An 8,700-nucleotide genomic window follows, 5' to 3' on the forward strand; every position below is an offset into this window, starting at 1 on the left:
ATATCTACTGTATTCCAACTTTTCTATGGCAAAAACTCATCAAAGAAAACCATAGAGCCATCAAAATAAGCACACAACACAAAGAAAACAGAATCTGTCAAAACAGAACAGTCTGTAGTAATCTGACTTTGGCGAATACTTCTGTAACTCCAAAAATTCTACCAAAATAGGACGACCAGGGTAAGTATATTAATCTTCTGCAAAAAGAATCAGAGCAAAAGCTCTTTTCTATGATTTATGAAAATTATTTTCGTGAGCGCAAAGTTTCTGTCTTTTTTAGCAAGATCAAACAACTATCACCCAAGAAGATCCTATAGGCTTTACTTGGCACAAACACTAATTAAAACATAAAAAGCTAAAATCATACCAGTAGCATAATTGTGTAAACACACAAGAACAGAAAGCAAAAAAGCAAAAATAAATTTTATTCATTGGGTTGCCTCCCAACAAGCGCTATAGTTTTATGCCCTTAGCTAGGCATATAGCAAGGATCTATGTTTTGTCATCTTTGTACTTTTGAAGACAAATAGATAGTTTTCTATCAATGGTATTCAATCTTCTATTTTGTGAAAGCACATGACCATTGATAGCAGAAGAAAGATTAAGCATATTGCGAAAGTTCGTATCCAAACTAGCCTTCATCTCTTTGATTGTTTCATTCTGATAAAAGCATAGAAGGGTAGTTGGCTCAACATGATATCCCTTGGGATGCCCAAATATGGTTTTCATCTTTTCATAAGTATCAACGGCATCCCCTTCAAGAAAACCATTTTCAAATATAGAATCCAAAACTATCTTAAAGGAGGAAGGCAAACCAGCATAAAAACTTTTCAAGTATATCTCTATCTGATATTGGGGCACATAGCTCTCGAATTCTTAACAGCCTATCCCAAGCATCTTTCAAAGATTCATCAAGTAAGTAACGAAAAATTCCGGGATCATCTTCATCAAAATTGTCAAGATTTTCCTTAACAACCCTGGTAAGTCCTTCCACAACATCATTTTTTATGAGCTTGGAGAGGACGGAGGGGCTATTCAAAGCATTAAAACTCGGGAGTAAACCCCTAGCCTTTTTAGAATCGTCCATGGGAACGCGAAAACGGCAAGCGAAGAGATGCGAATAAAACGACAAATTTTTGTGAAGTGGGGGAGAGGAAAACGAGAGGCAAATGGCAAATAATGTAAATTGCAAGAAAATGAGGTTTGTGATTAGGAACCTGGTATATGTTGAAGATCCTCCCCAGCAACGGCGCCAGAAAATTCCCTTGATGATGGTTGCCAATACTACGTCGGTGTTTCCCCCCAAGAGAAGAGGAGATGTAGCACAACAACGGTAGGTATTTCCCTCAGTAATGAAACCAAGGTTATCAAACCAGTAGGAGAACCAAGCAACACAATGTAAACAACCCCTGCACACAAATAACAACACCTCGCAACCCGACATGTTAAAGGGGTTGTCAATCCCTTTCGGGCAACGGCACCAGAAACGGTGCGTGGACGGGAGAAGGTTATAAAGATTGAAATAATAGATCGCAAGTAAAATAAAGTGCAGCAAGATATTTCTGTATTTTTGGTTTAATAGATCTGAATAAAAATGCAAAGGAAAAATAGATCGCAAGGCAAATATATGAGAAATAAGACCCGGGGGGCGTAGATTTCACTAGTGGCTTCTCTCGAGAAAAATAGCAAACGGTGGGTAAACAAATTACTGTTGGGCAATTGATGGAACTTCAAATAATTATGATGATATCCAGGCAATCATCAATACATAGGCATCACGTCCAAGATTAGTAGACCGACTCCTGCCTGCATCTACTACTATTACTCCACACATCGACCGCTATCCAGCATGCATCTAGTGTATTAAGTTCATGGAAAAACGGAGTAATGCAATAAGAATGATGACATGATGTAGACAAGATCCGTTTATCTATATGGCGGTAGATATAGATCTCGTCTTTTTATCCTTAGTAGCAACGATACATACGTGTCGGTTCCCCTTCTGTCACTGGGATCAAGCACCGTAATATCGAACACCCACTATCGGGCACCTCTTCCCATTGCAAGATAAATAGATCAAGTTGGCCAAACAAAACCCAAATATCGGAGAAGAAAAATGAGGCTATAAGAGATCATGCTTATAAGAGATCAAAGAAACTCAAATAACTTTCATGGATATTAAAAGATATGACTGATCATAAACTCGAAGTTCATCAGATCCCAACAAACACACCGCAAAAGAGTTACATCATATGGATCTCCAAGAGACCATTGTATTGAGAATTCAGCGAGAGAGAGAGAGAGAGAGAAAGCCATCTAGCTACTAACTACGGACCCGAAGGTCTACAAAGAACTACTCACGCATCATCGGAAAGGCGCCAATGGAAGTGGTGAACCGCTCCCTAATGGTGTCTAGATTAGATCTGGTGGTTGTGGACTCTGCGGTGGCTGGATGAATATTTCATCGCCTCCCCTAGGGTTTGTGGATTTTTCGGGTATTTATAGAGCAAAGAGGCGGTCCGGGGGGCACCCGAGGTGGGCACAACCCACCAGGGCGCGCCCTGATGGGTTGTGCCCCCCTCGGGGTACCCCCTAGGTGCAACTAGGGCCCATTGACTTCCTTCTGGCCATAAAAAATCATCATGGAGTTTCGTGGCATTTGGACTTCGTCTGATATTGATTTCCTGCGATGTAAAAAACATGGAAAAAGCAGCAACTGCACTTGGCACTATGTCAATAGGTTAGTCCCAAAAAATGATATAAAATGACTATAAAATGATTATAAAACATCCAAGATTGATAATAAAACAGCATGGGACAATAAAAAATTATAGATACGTTGGAGACGTATCAGTAGCCTGTTTAGAAAACCTAGTAGAGAAGGAAGCGTGAGCTAGCACGACACATGCGCACAGTGCTTACCCATATACTGCATGTGCTGTCGAAAGGGCTCAGGGTTGCCATTCGATCTGGGAGCATCCAACGGTGCACACGTACGATCCGTGGGGTTTGGGTTCTGGCCAATCAGAATGCACGACTCAGATCGCGCGCGCAACAAGGGGGGCGGGGGAGGGGGCATCGGCCACAGTTTGGTAGGCACACGGCTTTCGTGAGTGAACCGTGTGCTATTTGAAAACATTTCATGAGAAGAATCTCGGTTTTTAAATCCCCGTAAATCCAAAACTCACCCGAAAATCGTGAAACCTGGCATGGTGTCACGACATGGCACATATATGTCGAGGGATTTTTTTCGTCCATTTTGGCGCAAGTTTTATTACAAGCCTCTTACAAACAGGAGCTTCTCTCAAATAAGCCTCGTGGTTCCGATAGGGAAACGTGTCCCCCTTGTGGGCGAAATGTAATCACTGCCTCTTTTCGCCTTGTATTTTCTTCTACGGGCAACATGGAACGACATGATATCCGTGCTGAAATTTAAACTTATTCAGGGTTCGTTTGGCCTTTTTATACACTAAGTGAGTTCTCTAGGCATTTAATGTCCATAATTCAATCAAATACATGCTCCAGTTCACCAAAATGGATATAAAATTTATACATGTGTCCTTGGGTGCATCTTTAGGTCCCATGCCAGGAATGGGAACGAATTACAACCGTACCCGTGTCCTGGCTCATCCTCAAGCATTTGGAATCTCGGTTTTCAAATCCCCGTAAATCCTAAACTCACCAGAAAGTCATCAAAGGTGGCATGGTGTCACGTCATGGCACATATATGGCATGGTAAAAATATTGTCCAATTTGGGCCAAGCTTTATTACAAACCTGTTACAAACCGGAGCTTCTCTCAAAGAAGCCTCGTGGTTCCGATAGGGAAACGTGTTCCCCTTGTGGGCGAAATATAATCACTGCCTCTTTTTGCCTTGTATTTTCTTCTACGGGCAACATGGAACGACAGGATGTCCGTGCTGAAATTTAAACTTATTCAGGGTTCGTTTGGCCTTTTTATACACTAATTGAGTTTCCTAGGCATTTAATGTCCATAATTCAAATCTGAACTACAAATACATGCTCCAGTTCACCAAAATAGCTAGAAAAATTACACATGTGTCCTTGGGTGCATGTTTAGGTCCCATGCCAGGAATGGGAACGAATTACAACCGTACCGGTGTCCTGGCTCGTCCTCAAACATTTTGAATCTTGGTTTTTAAATCCCCATAAATCCAAAACTCACCAGAAAGTCATCAAAGGTGGCACGGTGTCACGTCATGGCGCATATATGTCATGGTAAAAAAATTGCCAATTTGGGCCAAGCTTTATTACAAACCTCTTACAAATCGAAGCCTGTCGCAAGAACCCTCATGGTTTCGATAGGGAAACGTGTCCCCTTGTGGGCCAAACGATAATCTCTCCCTCTTCTAGCCTTGTATTTTCTTCTACATGCAACACGGAACAACGGGAGATTCACGCTGAACTTTGAAATTATTCAGGGTTCGTTTCACCTTTTTTATTCATTAATTGAGTTTTCTAGGCATTTAATGTCCATAATTCAAATCCGAACTACAAATACATGCTCCAGTGCACCAAAATGGCTAGAAAAAACATACATGTTTCCTTGGGGTGCATGTTTAGGTCCCATGGAATGAATGGGAACGAATTCAACCATCTCGCCTTCCTGGCTTGGCCACAAACATTGTGAATCTCGGTTTTTAAATCTCTGTAAATCCAAAACTCACCAGGAAATCTTGAAACTTGGCATGGTGTCACTACATGGTACATATAATTGTCCAATTTGGGCGAAGCTATATTACAAGCCTCTTACAAACCGGAGCCTGTCGCAACACTCGTGGTTCTAGTAGGGAAACATGCCCCTCTTGTGGGCCACACGGTAATCGCTGCCTCTTCTCGCCTTGAACTTTGTTTTCTACAGGCAACATAGAATAACAGGAGTGTCGTGGTGAAATTTGAAACTGTTCAGGGTTCGTTTGGCCATTGTATATATTACTAATTAAGTTTTCTAGGCATTTAATGTAGTCCACAATTCAAATTTGAACTACAAGCACATGCTCCAGGGAAGCAAAATGGGTGGGAAATCGTACATGTGTCATTGGGTGCATGTTTAGGTCTCATTTAAGGAATGGGAATGAATTACAAACTTGTCTTCATCCCGAAACATTGAGAATCTTGGTTTTTAAATCCCAGTAAATCAAAAACTCACCCAAAAAACATGAAACTTGGCATGGTTTCATGACATGGCACATATATGCCGTGGTAAAAAATCATCCAGTTTGAGAAGAGGCGCACACATTAGTAACCAACGAAGTCCTTTTTGAAACAAAAGGCTGACACGTTAATATAGCAAACGGTTGTATTATATTAACCATGTCAAAATTTAACCCTACTCGGTGGCGTGCGTACAGCTGTTTGATTAGACGGGACGAGCGCAAGAAGTCCGCCGTGCAGGCTCGACGGGACGCGTGCGAGCAGTCCGCCACACAGGCTCGACGGGATGCGTGCATCCTGTCCACATCATAGGCTCGACGTGACACGTGCGAGCAGCAAGGCCGCCCATGCTCACCGGGAAGCGAGCTCTTTGACCTCCATGCACCAGCCGCCACCCGCCTCGCTCACAACTTCTCCATTAATTGGTTAATTAAAGCACCTGGACGGAGAGTGTTTGCTTGTGATCCCATGGCCACATTTAATTTGTTCGTGTTTTCAACTCGTATTCCGGCTTAATTTAAATTGCCACATAGGGCAACGGATAATATGACCACAAACAAAATGGCAACGGATAATACGACGAAAAATTTACAATGGCGCAGATAATAATTGTCTTACATATTCCGGATAATTTAAACTGCCACATGCGGCAAAGCCCGGAAGACACGAGGGCAAGAGAAGAAGGAAATTGCAGACAACGATCTGGGTCGCTACTGTCTCTACTCGTTGATGGATCGCCGGGCAACGACATCCTCCAGCTTATTCTTCAATTCCTCACGACTTTGCTTGAAAGCAGCCACAGATCCCCCCACCTCCTGCTCGCGCTCGATCCGGAGCTTCCTCAAGTCACCCATCAGTTCCTCGACGATCGCTGTGAGCGTCCCCGAGGCACTGCTCTACTCATGCAGCATCTTCAAGCCGGTAGCCTCCTCCTCCTTCTCGGCGAGCGCCTTGAGGAGCTTCGCATTGTCACCCATGAGTTGCTCGACGAGGCCGGTCGCCTTGTCAACCGAGGCATCGCTGATCTTGAGCAGCTTCATCAAGCCGTCAACCAGCTCCCGCTGCTTAGTGACGCCAGCGAGAATGTCGTCCTCGCCGGGCAAGGACTTCAGGAACGCCAGCTCGTCGCGATGGCCGACGCCACGAGTGCGCTTGTGAGAGCCCTCGCGTGCCTATGAGAGCTCGTTCGAGGGCTCCACGGCGCGCTGGGACATCTCTGCTGCGGCTTCGCGGCCAGTACTCAAAAGGCTGGGTATATTTCGAAATTAAGCGGAGGCTCTAGTGCTTCTGCGGCCTTGGTCTTTGCTGCCTGGTTATATGTCCACCCTAAACTTCTCCTACCGGTCATGGCGGAACGACTTGACAGGAAAGACCAGTTTTTGTTTGGGAACGTGGCATGCAATTTCAAAAAATTCCTATGCTCACGCAAGATCTATCTAGGAGATGCATAGCAACGAGAGGGTGAGAGTGTGTCCACGTACCCTCATAGACCGAAAGCGAAAGCATTTGACAACGCAGTTGATCTAGTCAAACTTCTTCTCGTTCCGACCGATCAAGCACCGAACGTGCGACACCTCCGAGTTCTGCACACATTCAGCTCGATGACGTCCCTCGAACTCTTGATCCAGCAAAGTCTCGAGGGAGAGTTCCATCAACACGACGGCATGGTGACGGTGATGGTGACGTGATCCACGCAGGGCTTCGCCTAATTAAGCACTACATGAATATGACCGGAGGCGTAAACTTCGGAGGGGGGCACTGCACACGGCTAACAATGTTTGTTGTGTGTTCTAGCAGTGCCCCCCTCATATATATAGGTTGGAGGGGAGGAGAGGCAGCCAAGGGGGCTCCCCAAGTAGGAGGAATCCTACTTGGGCACTTCCCAATTCGGCCTCCCCCCTTTCCTATTCCTATTTGCAGTAGGAAGGGAAGAGGGGGAAGGGGGAATCCTATTCCCTTTTTCCTTTCCTCCTTCCCCTTTCTTTCTCCAATTTGGCAAGCCCATATGGGGGGGGCGCACCAGCCCCTTTGTGGCTGGTGTGTTTCCCCTCTTGGTCCAATAGGCCCATATAGTTTGCCGGGGTAGCCCGGAACCCCTTCCGGTGACCCGATACGTACCCGGTACCCCCGAAACACTTCCGGTGTCCCAATACTATCGTCCTATATATGAATCTTTACCTCTCGACCATTTCGAGACTCCTCGTCATGTCCGTGATCTCATCTGGGACTCCGAACAACATTCGGTCACCATATCACATAACTCATATAATACAAAACCGTCAATGAACGTTAAGCGTGCGGACCCTATGGGTTCGAGAACTATGTAGACATGACAGAGACACCTCTCCGGTCAATAAACAACAGCGGAATCTAGATGCTCATATTGGTTCCCACATATTCTATGAAGATCTTTATCAGTCGTACCGTAATGACAACATACGTTATTCCGTTTGTCATCGGTATGTTACTTGCCCGAGGTTCGATCGTCGGTATCTTCATACCTAGTTCAATCTCGTTACCGGCAAGTCTCTTTACTCGTTTCGTAATACATCATCCTGCAACTAACTCATTAGTCACTTTGCTTGCAAGGCTTCTTATGATGTGTATTACCGAGAGGGCCCAGAGATACCTCTCCGATACTCGGAGTGACAAATCCTAATCTCGATCTATGCCAACCCAACAAACACCTTTGGAGATACCTGTAGAGCATCTTTATAATCACCCAGTTACGTTGTGACTTTTGATAGCACACAAGGCATTCCTCCGGTATTCGGGAGTTGCATAACCTCATAGTCGAAGGAATATGTATTTGACATGAAGAAAGCAATAGCAGTAAAACTGAACGATCAATATGCTATGCTAACGAACGGGTCTTGTCCATCACATCATTCTCCTAATGATGTGATCCTGTTCATCAAATGACAACACATGTCTATGGTTAGGAAACTTAACCATCTTTGATTAACGAGCTAGTCTAGTAGTGGCTTACTAGGGACACGGTGTTTTGTCTATGTATCCACACATGTATCAAGTTTCCGGTTAATACAATTCTAGCATGAATAATAAACATTTATCATGATATAGGGAAATATAAAATAACAACTTTATTATTGCCTCTAGGGCATATTTCCTTCAGTTTTGTGGGTGATGAGTAGAGGAACTGTGAAGTAATTTTTGAGTGGGTAGTTTTTATAGCCCGGTGCTAAGTGTGAATACATATTAGTTTGATAGGTGTGAACAGATTTGCAATTACTTATTGCGTTGTAATCCGCAATGTGACGAGAAACAAGGTCAAAATTTATTGATGGCAGAAGGTTGACCACGTGGTTGCTCGCCGTTGAGGTGGCCGCGGCGTGCTCTGCTCGCATCCGTCCGAGCGTTTTGCTCGCCATTGAGGCAGCCGCGGCGCGCTCCGTTCATCCGAGTCGGCTGTTTGCCATGTATCACACACATCTTGTTAAGTTGAACCATTTCTGTTGTGTTCCCTAATCGAAAACAGTTCGTCCGAGTGAACTGTTTGCCGTAT

Source organism: Aegilops tauschii, chromosome 6 (assembly GCF_002575655.3).
Source record: "Aegilops tauschii subsp. strangulata cultivar AL8/78 chromosome 6, Aet v6.0, whole genome shotgun sequence".
Classification (NCBI taxonomy): domain Eukaryota; kingdom Viridiplantae; phylum Streptophyta; class Magnoliopsida; order Poales; family Poaceae; genus Aegilops; species Aegilops tauschii.